The sequence below is a fragment of the Monodelphis domestica genome, chromosome 5 (assembly GCF_027887165.1).
Source record: "Monodelphis domestica isolate mMonDom1 chromosome 5, mMonDom1.pri, whole genome shotgun sequence".
Lineage (NCBI taxonomy): Eukaryota > Metazoa > Chordata > Mammalia > Didelphimorphia > Didelphidae > Monodelphis > Monodelphis domestica.
Genome location: NC_077231.1, coordinates 229,783,007 through 229,796,629, shown reverse-complemented (window position 1 = coordinate 229,796,629; position 13,623 = coordinate 229,783,007). Strand labels below are relative to the sequence as shown.

Sequence of the window (13,623 nt, the reverse complement as noted above, 5' to 3'; positions counted from 1 at the left end):
CCTCTGTTTTACAAAAGGTTTTATCTAGTTGATCTATTAGGAAGTACTAATGTATTAGTAAGAAACGATCACTTTATTTTAAGGGTTTTAAGGTAGATTTCCATGATTCTCTAAGAAAACCTTCACGTTATTTGCAAATGATGATAATTTTAATTCTTTGCCAACACTTCATCTCTCAATTTCTTTTTTTTTATCCATCAGTTATAGTGAGCATTCCCAAGCACATCTTTTCTTTTATGTCTTATCTTACATGAAAGTGATTGGTCTTACATTACAGTCCAAAACCTCATTTTTTCTCAAAGGAGTTTGATTATATTTTTTCTGTTTTTTAAAAGTAACTCCTAGGGGATGGGGATTAGATATAAGATTTCATGGGAAGGCACATTCTAATTAAGCAGATAAGAATTTTTCTCTGTAAAGCACTGTAACCTGAAATACTGAAAGAGTAAGTATTTGCCCATGATTACACAGCCAGTTTTTCTGAGGTGATACTTTAATTTAGGCCTTTCTTCTTCTGAGGCTATTTTCAATCTATGCAGCTGTGATGTTTTAGTGTAATTTTGTAGTTAAATTTTGAAATATTTAGTAGAACTTACTTGAGAGATGACTCAGAATTTTTATTCAGTAATTGTTGGCAAGAAATGTTTTTAAATCTTAAAATTTACACAGAGGATTAAAGTAAGGAGTTTCTTCAGAAGCTGTTGTGCTTCAGGTGAATCCACAAAAGCAGAAGTGATTGCTAATAGTGGTTTCAGTGAAAAAAACAAACAAATGAAGATAGATACAATCAGTTCTCCCTTTCTTTTTCTCTCATGCTAAATGCTAATGAAATTGTAAGAAAGACAAAAAATTAATTTTATGTTCACATGTGTATTTAAATACACATGTACAAATTAAAATAGCAGGTCTAACTTCAATCAGTCAAGCATTAAGGGCCTGCTATGTTCCAGTGACTGCTAGGTGATAAGACACAAAGACAGATAAAAAAGATAGCCTGTTCCCAAGGAGTGCAAGTGCTAATGGGGAATATATGAATACATACATGAATAACAGGGTACATTTAAGTTAAGAGGATATATTGGAGGTAATCAATTGAGGGAAGAGAATACTCTTAATTTCAAATGTAGAATTTTAGTTGAAACTTCAAGGGAGGAAGTAAGGAAAGAAATGAAAATGCTTAGAATCAGAATATAGAGTATCTTTTGTGAGTAACAGGAAGGTAGTCATTGTCACTTCATCAAAATCTATATGTTGATGAGGACAGTTGTCCCTCACTAATAAAAAAAAAAATATATATATATATATATATATACACACACACACATAATTCTGTATTGGGGAATTACACTTATTGCATCACACTGTTGGCTGATGGAATGAAAGGCTATCAACCATAATGCTGTCTTCTCTATCCTGGGTGCTGATTGGCTCAGTGACTGTAAGTTATTTATGGAAATGATTAATAGGAGAGTGGGAAAAACCTTAAAATATATATAAATTATAAAACAAATGTAACTCCCCTACTTCTGGATTTTCACCTATAACATCTGGAACCTAATTCCCATGACAGGTGAAGGATCACTTAAGGTTTTCAATGAGTAGAAAGGTCAGGGAGAGAAAACTTTAGGTAATGAAGTGCTTTGCATGCCAAACAGGACTTTATATTTTATCCTGGAGGTGATAGGAACATGTGGAATGACCGAACCTTTAGGAAGATTTACTTTGTTAAATTTGACAGCTGAAGAGACACTCAAAGTTTGGCTATCTACCAGCTAATTTTTGTAGTTGTTCAGTGATTTGAGGTCCTGAATCATGGTGCTTGCAGTAAGGATAGAAGGGAGCATATATATTGTGAAAGTAGGAATATCAGGAGTTGGCAGTAGTTTAGAATATGTAAAAATGAAGAGTCTGAAATGATGCCTAGGTTTTTAACCTGATTATTGGGAGGGTTGTGGTATCTTTCACAGTAAGAGGAAAAGTTAGGAAGAAGGTAAAATTGTGTGTGTGTGTGTGTGTGTGTGTGTGTGTGTGTGTGTGTGTGTGTGTAGATAGTGATTTCAGTTAATACGAAATCTTTTTTCTTTTTTTTTTAAACCCTTACCTTCTGTCTTGGAGTCAATACTGTGTATTGGCTCTAAGGCAGAAGAGTGGTAAGGGCTAGGCAATGGGGGTTAAATGACTTGCCCAGGGTCACACGGCTGGGAAGTGTCTGAGGCCAGATTTGAATCTAGGACCTCCCATCTCTAGGCCATCTCTAGGCCTGGCTCTCAATCCATTGAGCTACCCAGCTGCCCCCAATAGGAAATCTTATAGAACTATAGGGAGACATAAAAGTGATAATATACATATAAGAAAGAAGGTAAAAGTCTATAGAAAATTTGAGAGATGCTAGATATACGTTCAGTCATTTCTGTATGACTAATATTATGGACTATATTTTCTGTCTTGGCACCTTTAACAAAAATTTGGGGTATAACATCTTATATATTCATTAATGTGAAATTAATATAAAATGTGATTCCTTATTTACACATGCATTATGTGTCTAAAGAGCTAGGTGGATACCTGGAGTCCTAATGCCTGGGAGGAACTGGCAGAAGTTGACAGGTATCCTGTCCAGATTGAAGTTAAAGGCTAGCCAATCAGAGATGCAGAAGTAGTGATGTGTCATTTGGCCATATAAGAAAGGGTACAGAGCTGTAGTGCAGTCTTTGGCTTGGCACTAACTCTGTGAACTGGGAATGAGAGTTGCTCCCTTCTCTGGGGTGTTTTAATGCTTTGTTTTGAGTCTTGAAAGTATTTTTTTTGTTTGTTTTTTTAAATCCAGGGCAACTTGGTGATTTCTGCCCCTGTCCCCCTCTCTCCCTCTCTCCCTCATCAGTAAGAGGAATTTAAAGAAAGTTTTAGAAAAGTTCAAAAAGGAATTCATAAAAACAATAAATAATTTTATTATAGCAATGTAATGACATGCCAAAACTTAAAGAATACTTTCATCATCAAAAGATAGGTCTGATGTCATTCTAACTTAAAAAAAAAAATTAGAAACCCTATCATTAAAAACATTCCAAACCCAAATATTAGAAGTTCTGAAATCTTAGGGAGAAAAAAAAAATTGAAACCCAACCAAAAAAATTCTCCATATTATTAAGCTTATATAAAAATTAGGAATTTGTATTTTAAAGATTTATGCTACACATTTCAAAGTTAAATAATTTTTAGAAGACAATTTTTTTTTTCAAAATAAAGTACACATAAGAAGAAAAAATTAAAACTGATTTTTAAAAAAATTCACAACACTGCTTCACCTAGTTGTATGCCATAAAACAGCACTGGAATTTTCAATGAAAAGATACATATTTATCTCCTCCAATATGTTGCAGAGTTAAGATAGTGAAGAGAGGAAGGACTTTTGCCTGAGTTACCCAGCATATTTTTGTACAATGATCCAGAAAGTAGACCAGATGGCATTCAGATCTGGAAAGCTAAGAAAAAATCATAGTGAGGTTTTTTTTTTTTTAAACATGAAGAAGTATTTCTGTTCCCAGGGACAGTGAAAGAGCTGAGACAGAATCAGAGCAGTAAGTAGTTTTAGGAGTTTCCTGTACTAGGTCTGGGTTTAAAAACCAGTGTCATCCGGATGCTCCGTAATCTCGTTTTTTAGTTCTGGTTCACAGGTCCCAGGTGCCAAGGCTTGATGTTGAGTCAATCTAGGTTCTTATTGCATACTGAGTAAGGAACAACCTTTAGTGAAGTTTGTAAGCCTGCACTGGAATGACTGGGGGAGGTTTCCTAGTTCAGTCTCCCTGAACATGCAGAACCTCCAGGTAGGCTACCAGTAAGTTTAGTAGCAGGTTCCTGAATCTCAGCCAAACAATAAATTTTCTGACTTCAACACCGAGCTAAGAAAGTAACCAAAAGTAGGTAGAAACTCAAGCTCAGCCTACACATCCCCTCCCCCCCCCCAGAAGTGCACAGACAGACCAGACCTTATCACTAATATAAATATAAAATTAAAAGTCAAGTAATAGCCTGGGGGAAGGATGAGCAAAATAGAGAAGGACCTGACTGTATGGAGCTGCTATTGTTACAAGGAAATTTAAGAACATAGAAGATAATGACTTAAAAACATCTACAAGCAATGCATTAAGGAAAAATGGAAATTGCACACAAGTCCAACAAAATTTTTTATGAGTTAAAAAGTTTTTGTTTTCTTAAGTGCAAAAAGTGATTATAAATTCTGATAGAGAACATTAAAGGGAAAGAGCTGTGGGAGAATGATGAAATTTTAAAAACCTGATGAAGAAAACATCTTGAAAATAATTGGTATACCATAAGAAATGATGAGCAAACTAATAAAAAAAAACATTGAAAGGATTACATGGGATAATGAACAATGAAAAGAATAGAAACAAGAAAATGCCATACACAGCTTTTATATACTTAATATAATTGAAGAATAAATTTTGAATTCCAGAGAGTGACCTGAAAGGTGGAAACATGAAATATATAATTTGTATGAATGTGTCTATCTCTTGGAAGATGCCTTCTGTGATGTGTGATGGTGAGAGGTGGAGGGGACTTGACTATAAATTCTATTAAAAAAATGATAATTGTCAGCTGAAATCTAATAATAGTGAAATATCAGGATATAAAATGAGTCAAATGATTGAAAACAAATAGAAATTTTGAAGTATATGACAGGAAAAATAACTGATCTGGAAATCAATACAGATAAATAATTTAACAATCATTTGACCATCTGGAAGTCTTGAACTTGATGTCACATTTCAAAAAATTGTAAAAGAAAAATACCTAGATTTCTTACAATCAGACAACAAAGCAGAAATAGGGGAAAAAAATCCATTGGTCATCTCCTGAAAGTAATCCTGAACATCCAGGAAAATAGTAGTCAATATCCAGATTTCCCTGTCAAGGAAAAAATACTGTAAGTAGCCAGAATCAGAATCACATAAGATTTAAAACCCTCCATGTAAAATGAGTGGTAAGATTAGAATATGATTATCCAGAATGTAAAGAATCTAGCCTTTCAACCTATATCAGCTTCCTTATTAAGAATGAATTTAATCCTAAAGAGGAAATAATCAACCATTATCACAGTGCATTACTTAAAGCATTCTTGAATGAGTGATTGAACCCTCAAAAAAAAACATTTAAACAGAAAACTCAAGAAAAAGCATAAAAAGACAAAAACATAGAAAAATCATGAGGCTAGACAGGATATATTAAAACTGTTTTCATTTTTATATGGTGAAATGATAATTGTTACTCCTTAGAGGGAGTCTAATTAGATACAGGTCCTGGTTGTGATTCTGTTATGTTTGGTTAATTTTTTTTTTAAATCATTACCTTCTAACTTAGAATCAATACTTTGTATTGGTTCCAAGGCAGAAGGGTGTTAAGGCCAGGGCAGTGGGGGTTAAGTGACTTGCTTAGGGTCACACAACTAGAAAGTCTGATGCCAGATTTGAACCTAGGACTCTTTAAGTCTGGCTCTCAATCCATGGTTTGCCCCCATATTTGGATGATCTTAACAATGTATGGATAAGGAAGAAAAATGCTCTGTGAGACTGAGAGAATTAAAGAATGAGGAAAATGAAGCCATGAAATGGCATGTTCATGGAAGAGTTTATACAACACAGGGTTAGTGGGGTGATGCTTGTTGACAATTGAAGTTCAGTTTCACCTGAACTGGTTAAACTAGGAAAGATTCAAAGATAGTTGAGTACTGAAGTTCATTCTACCCAACTGAGAACTATCAAGTAAGAGTTTACAAGAAGAGGAGTAGCAATAAGAAGGAGGGTAGATTATGTGGCAAAGTTGGGACATTAATTCATTGCTGATGGAGTTGTGAATTGATCCAACCATTCTGGAGGGCAATTTGGAACTATGCCCAAAGGGCGCTAAGCCATAGCACTGCTGGGTTTGTACCCCAAAGAGATAATAAGGAAAAAGACTTGTACAAGAATATTCATAGCTGCGCTCTTTGTGGTGGCCAAAAATTGGAAAATGAGGGATGCCCTTCCATTGGGGAATGGCTGAACAAATTGTGGTATATGTTGGTGATGGAATACTATTGTACTCAAAGGAACAATAAAGTGGAGGAATTCCATGGAGACTGGACCAACCTCCAGGAAGTGATGCAGAGTGAAAGGAGCAGAACCAGGAAAACATTGTACACAGAGACTGATACACTGTGGTGCAATCCAATGTAATGGACTCCTCCATTAGTGGTAATGCATTGATTCTGAACAACCTAGAGGGATACAGGAGAAAAAACACTATCCACATTCAGAGGAAAAACTGTGGGAGTGAAAACACCAAAAAGGAAAAAAAAAACAACTGCTTGATTTCATGAGTCAAGGGGGGTATGATTGGGAATGTAGACCCTGAATGAACATCCTAGTGTAAATACCAACAATATGGAAATGGATTCTGGTCAAGGACACATGTAATACCCAGTGGAATTGTGCTTCACCTATGGGAGGGGAGAGGAAGGGAGAGGTGAGGGAGGAATAGAAAATGATTTTTGTAACCAGGGAATGTTCGAAATTGACCAAATTAAAAAAAAACAACATAAAAAAAGGAGGGTAGATTAAAGGAGGTAGTTCTTAGAAGGAAAACATTAAAAAAATAGTGATAGCTAAAGAGAATTATAAAAGGATGGAAATAAATTTATTCCCATGAGGGGAAGAATCAACCATGAAACAGATGAGCATAGAATTGATTAGAAACTAGAATTTAACAGTTTAAAAGTTTAAATACTGGATTTAACTACCATTGTAGAAGGGAGCAGTAAGTCCTAGGCAATGAGGGTTAAGTGATTTCTCTATGGTGATACAGCTAGGAAGTGCCTGAGGCCAGATTTGAACCAAAGACTTCCTATACCTAGATCTGGATCTCAAACCACTGTTCCATCTAGCTTTCCCTAACAATATCTTTTAAAAGAGAACCTTGGAAAAAAGATATACTCATTTTAAAAAATAGAATTAATTAAGAGACAAACAAGGAATCTAAAAGGTACCATAGATAAAGAATTTTAATATTACTGAACATATATGCACAAATTTGTAAAGAAAAAGTTAAATCAGTTACCAATAGAAATAGTAAAATTAGGGGGCAGCTAGGTGACTCATTGGATTGAGAGCCAGGCCTAGAGATGGGAGGTCCTGGTTCAAATGTGACCTCAGACACTTCTTAGCTCTGTGATTTTGGGCAAATCATTAACCCCCATTGCCTAGCCCATACCACTTTTCTGCCTTAGAATCAATACATAGCATTAATTCTAAGACAGGAGGTAAGTATTTGCAAAGAAGTAGTAAAAATATGTACTCCAGTTTATCCTTTTCAGACCTAACTGAATTTAATAATTAAATAAAAAAGAAAGGAGATGAGAATTTTTGAAGAGTTATCTATGCTGTGTTTTTTATGAATGTTGACTTGGCAATTTATTTTTTATATATTTTTTTCCAGTTGAATAAGTTTATTTAGTCAATTTAGAACATTATTCCTTGGTTACACATTATTTCTCTCCCTTCCCTCCACCCACTCTTCTCACAGCCAACATGCAATTTCATTGGGTATTACTTGTGTCCTTGATCAGAACCTATTTCCATGTTGTTGTTTACACTAGGATGTTCATTTAGAGTCTACATTCCCAACCATATCCCTTCAACCTATGTATTCAAACAGTTGTTTTTCTTCGGTGTTTTTACTCCCACTGTGTTTCCTCTGGATGTGGATAGTGGTTTTTCTCGTAGGTTCCTTCAAGTTGTTCAGGGTCATTGCATTGCCACTAATGGAGAAATCCATTACATTCTATTGTACCACAGTGTATCAGTCTCTGTGTTGTATGTTTTCCTGGTTCTGCTCCTCTCACTGTGCTTTAATTCCTGGAGGTTGTTCCAGTCCCCATGAAATTCCTCCACTTTATTATTCCTTTGAGCACAATAGTATTCCATCACCAACATATACCACAATTTGTTCAGCCATTCACTAATTGAAGGGCATCCCCATATTTTCCAATTTTTTGCCACCACAAAGAGCACAGCTATGAATATTTTTGTACACGTCTTTTTCCTTATTATCTCTTGGTACTACAAACCCAGCAGTGCTATGGCTGGATCAAAGGGCAGACAGTCTTTTATTGCCCTTTGAGCATAGCTCCAGGTTGCCCTCCAGAATGGTTGGATCAATTCACAACTCCACCAGCAATGAATTAATGTCCCAACTTTGCCACATCCCCTCTAGCATTCATTACTTTCCTTTGCTGTCATGTTAGCCAATCTGCTAGATGTGAGGTGATACCTCAGAGTTGTTTTGATTTGCATTTCTATGATTATAAGAGATTTAGAGCACTTTTTCATGTGCTTTTAAATAGGTTTGATTTCTTTAACTGAAAATTGCCTATTTATGTCCCTTGCCCAGTTTTCTTTTTTTTTCCCCACAAGACACTTATTTAATAACAATTATAAAAACCTAAAAACTGTCCATTATAAAGTTTAGGAAATTCTAACAATTGTGATTGGAATGGAAAGTTAAAGCTCTTAGTGGGTTCATCTGTGGGCTTGTTCACTATAACCAATTCCCTCACATAACATGGAATGGTAATACCTATCATCTGGGCAGGGGGTGGATCACGGTATAACTTTGTGTACTTAGTTATGTGCTTATACAATAAAGTAATTAGAAAAATGGTCCCAGTACCTGAAGGGAAAATAAGTCATTTTTTTACCACCACTTGTGATGTGTTTCAAATAGAAATAGTGAAAATAGGAAACAAATACCATTTCTCAATGCTAGGAGAGCCCTTACAGGTAGGCAGAGTTCCCTATCACTGTGTTAAAACACTTGGTTTTGTCTCTGGGATTGTTGGTGGTGTTTTCCCTTTGCTGTCCCAGTTTTTCTTTTTAAAACGGGAATTTTTCCAGTGAATAAGCATCATCAAGGGGCAAAGATTATCCTTTTCTCCCTGAGAAAAAGACCTAAAGCGAAATTAACCCCATATTTAATCTAGCTTAAACTGGTTTTGAGACAGCTCTGGCTGGCTTTAAGAGGCAAAATTTTAAATTTTGCACAGTATTGCTTATATCCTACCTCATAAACCTTGTGCTAAGAAGCAGGGGAACAGAAACTAAACTTGTTTATAAGTCTTAGTCTCAGTAAAGCAGCATCTACTCCAAGAATGATGCATGCTGCAGATAATCTGGCTTCTTTTCTTGACCTCTAGTAAAGCAGCGGCAAAAAGGTTTCCTTTTCTATTATGAGAATGACTCTTCAGATAGCCCTGGTTTTCTGGAAGTGGCAGGAATGTAAAAGTTAGCATGAGCTACAACAAAGGCCTATGGCAGGCTAAAAACACTAGTTCTTGGTCACCACTGATCAGTCAAAGGTGATTTTTTTCTTCGGTGCTAATAAGCCAGGCCATATCTAGCCTCCTGAGAGTTTGGATATGTTGAAAAGTTTCAACACTGGATTGGGACAGTTGGTTCAGGCTTTGACACTGCTTAAGTCACTATAAAATCAAGGGGTTAGACTTAATTGGTACCAAGACCCAATCTGGCTATCAAAAAATCCATTATTTCTGTGGTTATCAAATTGCTTTAGTGTCTGATATATAAGAAAATAGGTATTTTATCTCAATGGCGAGTTCTACATGTTGTCTCCTGATCTGGTTTTTGTCGTCAGTGAGATCCTGGCCCAAGAAGTTATGAGTGGATAGGTTTGTGACATACAAAAATATAAATGTGGAGACAGCTGACCATTTAGTAAAAATATGCCTCACCTTTACATAGCTTTGGATACCTGGATTAGAAAAGAGGGGTATTCATCTCCTCCCCTCCAGCTTATTCCTTTAAGCATGCAGACTACTGCTCCCCCCACCATACCCCCACCTTCCCATTTTCTAAATCTAAAGGGAACAGAATCCTGCATAAGGAACAGAGGCAAGTTCTAACATAGATCTCCTAGGACATAAAAACGGGTCTCAGGTACCAATTGAATGCCAGTTGGTGGTGATAAGTAGGTCCAATGGTATAAAAGGTAATGTCTGGCAGAACACAATTCCATAGGAATCCTGGCTCCACAGACGATGAGGCAGCAGATGATGATAATATACTTATTGTTGAGAGTTTGGCTGTAAGACTCGCTGTAGGATTTCATGGCTGCGAAGCCCATGGATGACATTCTCATAGATGGTGTTCACATTGATGCAAAAAGGCTGTCACTGTAGATCTGTCACCTGACAGGCAACTAAAACTCCTGTGGCACTGAGAAACACCATCAGCAGCAGCTTTAAGAAAGCCCAGGACCAAGAGAGCTTTTGAGGGCGAGACTCCACAGAGCGGGAACCAGACTTGGCCTTTGCAGGCTGATGTGTTTCCTTCTTGGGTTTTTTCTCTTGTTCCTTCTTATTAACTGCTTTGACAGCATCATACTCCTTTCTCTGATGTTCCTTCTCTTCCGCTGTCTCCTTCTTTCTCACTTCTCGCTCTTGGGCTTCCTTGGCCCGTTGTTTGGCCTCCCACTTTTTCTCTATTTCTCTCTCAGCCTCCAGCCGCCTTTGTTTCTCTCGCTCTTGATCAGCCTGAACAACCTTCATGTGCTGCAGAACCCTGATAGCACTTTGCTTACACTGCTTCTCAACCAAGCAATCCCCAGCTACTTTGGCCAGGATAGGATCTAGAGGGTTATCCTTCAGATCCAGCCATTTTAGGTTCTTAAGCTGTGCAAAGCTGACAGGCAAGGTGACAAGCCTATTGTTGAGGAGGTCCAGGTGCTATAGGTTGACCAGCCGGCCAAAGTCAGCAGGCAGCTGTTGTAGGCGATTTTTACTCAGGTCCAGTTTCACCAAATGGGTTAGTCCACAGAAATCAGATGTTAAAGAAGCCAGTTTGTTGCAGGACAGATCCAGTACTGTGGCCTTTGGAAGAGCAGCCAGCTCCTTGATGGGCACTTCAGTGAGGTCTCCGAGGCTTAGGTCCAGCTCGTTACCGTCCAGCTTGTTGCTCAGGCTAGCCCCCTTGCCTCTGCTCTTAGCCATGGCACCGGGAGGTGTGGGGAGTGGGGGGGTGGCGGGGGTGAGCGAGGGCTCGGAAGGGGAGGGGGCGGCGGCGGGCATGTGCCCGGGAGCTCCGCGAGGCTCCGCGCAATGGCCGTTTAATAGCCGGGGATCCGTTTGCTGGGTACAACCTTAGACAGCCGAGTCCTGGACAATGCCGTGCTCTGGCCTTTTCAACCTCCTTGTATCCGTGGACCCGGCACCCCACCGCCAGCCTCCGCCTGGGATACCGTGGCCAGCTGTCGCTGCCCACTAGCCTGTTCCCGCCTCCGTCACGGCCACCGCCAGCCACACCCCTTGCCCATTTTTCAATTGGAGAATGGCTTGATTTTTTTGTACAACTGCTTTAGCTCTTTATAAATTTGAGTAATTAGACCTTTGTCAGAGGTTTTTTTTGGAATGAAGATTGTTTCCCAATTTGATGCTTCCCTTCTAATTTTGGATGTATTAGTTTTGTTTGTATAAAAACTTTTTAATTTGATGTAATCAAAATTATTGATTTTACATTTTGTGATTTTTTTTCTAGCTCTTGCTTGGTTTTAAAGTCTTTCCTTTCCCAAAGATCTGACAAGTATACTATTCTGTGTTCGCCTAATTTGCTTATAGTTAGTTTCCTTCTTTATATTCAGGTCATTCTCCCATTCTGAGTTTATCTTGGTATAGGGTGTGAGATGTTGATCCAAATCTAATCTCTCCCATACTGTCTTCCAATTTCCCAGCAGTTTTTTTTTTTTATCAAAAAGTGGGTTTTGGTCCCCAAAACTGGGATCTTTGGGTTTATCATAGACTATCTTGCTGAGGTCATTTACCCCAAATCTATTCCACTGATCCTCCTTTCTGTCTCTTAGCCAGTACCAAATTGTTTTAATAAACCCCTGCTTTATAGTATAGTTTGAGATCTGGGACTGCAAGTCCTCCTTCCTTTGCATTTTTTTTTTCATGATTTCCGTGAATATCCTTGATCTTTTGTTCTTTCAAATGAACTTTGTTATGTTTTTTCTAATTCAGTAAAGAAGTTTTTTGGTAGTTCAATGGGTATGACACTAAATAAGTAAATTAATTTGGGTAGGATTGTCATTTTTATTATGTTAGCTCGTCCAACCCATGAGCAGTTAATGTTTTTCCAATTGTTCGTCTAGTTTTAGTTGTGTGGAAAGTGTTCTGTAGTTGTGTTCATATAGTTCCTGTGTTTGTTTCGGCAGATAGATTCCTAAATATTTCATATTGTCTAGAGTGATTTTAAATGGAATTTCTCTTTCTTATTCTTGCTGCTTAGATGGATGGAAATATAGAAATGCTGATGACTTATGTGGGTTTATTTTGTATCCTGCAACTTTGTTAAAGTTGTTGATTATTTCGACTAGCTTTTTGGTTGATTCTCTAGGATTCTTTAAGTAAACCATCATATCATCCGTAAAGAGTGATAACTTGGTCTCCTCAATGCCAATTTTAATACCTTCAATTTTTTTTCCTTCTCTAATTGCTACTGCTAGTATTTCTAGTACAATGTTAGATAATAGGGGTAATAATGGGCTTCCTTGTTTCATTCCTGATCTTATTGGGAAGGCTTCTGGTTCATTTAACTTGGCAATTTAAAAAAAATACATACTTATTTCTCAGCTGTGCATGGATCTTCACAAAAACATTGACCATGTGTTTCACATAAAGACCTCAGAAACACATAAAATCAGTAATGTTAAATATATTTTTCTTGACTATAATGTAATAAAAATTACATTCAATTAAAGACCTTTGAAGCATAGATGTAAAATAATTGGAAGCCAAATGGCCTTATTGTAAAGAATGGATAGGTCCCTTAACAAATTGTAGAAATAGTAATTTCATTACAGACTGTGACAGTAATATATGAACATTTGTGAGATATAGCTGTGGTACTTAGGAAAATTTATAAGTGATCAGGTGAAGGAATGCGATATATAACTAAAAAAAAAACCTTAGAAAATAAAAAAATTAACTTCCTTAAAATTAAAAAATAAAACAAATCCAGAAAAATCAAAAGGCGAGATTGACAGCCTTCAAAGAGAATACAAAACCAAAAACTCATATAGTTTTACTAGGATCTGCCCTCATCTCTTCACCCTACCCCCAATAAATAAGCCATGAGTTAATTATATATTTAAAAAGAAACAAAATTTTTTGATATTAAAAACAAAAAAGGTAAATTTACAAAGATGAATAAGTTAAAGCCATTATTTTGTGATCTTTACCCAAGTAAAGACCCATTCTAAAGGTCAAAACCATTTAAATAAAAAGGATGAATATTTATAAAAATTAAAATTGCTCAGATTGACAGAATAGGAAATAAAATACTCATATCATCTAATCTTTGGAAAAGAATTGAAGAAGCCATAAATAACCCCCCCCCACTCCTACGTACCCCAAAGTTGTGTGAGTTATGACTGACTACAAATCAGAAACATTTACAGGTAAAAGAGTAGCTCTACCAAATTCCTTATATGATAATAAGTCCATGGTCTCTGTTATTTATTTCTTAATGTAGATTTGATATAGAGGTAGAAATCTGT

The 13,623-nt window shown here is 36.8% G+C and overlaps 1 protein-coding gene and 1 pseudogene across 11 annotated transcripts in view; one reads left to right on the top strand and one right to left on the bottom strand.

Moving 5' to 3' along the window:
• KMT2C (lysine methyltransferase 2C) overlaps positions 1-13,623 on the top strand; it is a 337,243-nt gene that overhangs the window by 147,679 nt on the left and 175,941 nt on the right. The gene's annotated exons all lie outside the window — the stretch shown is intronic.
• Positions 9,922-11,081, bottom strand: LOC100617331 (leucine-rich repeat-containing protein 59-like; annotated as a pseudogene).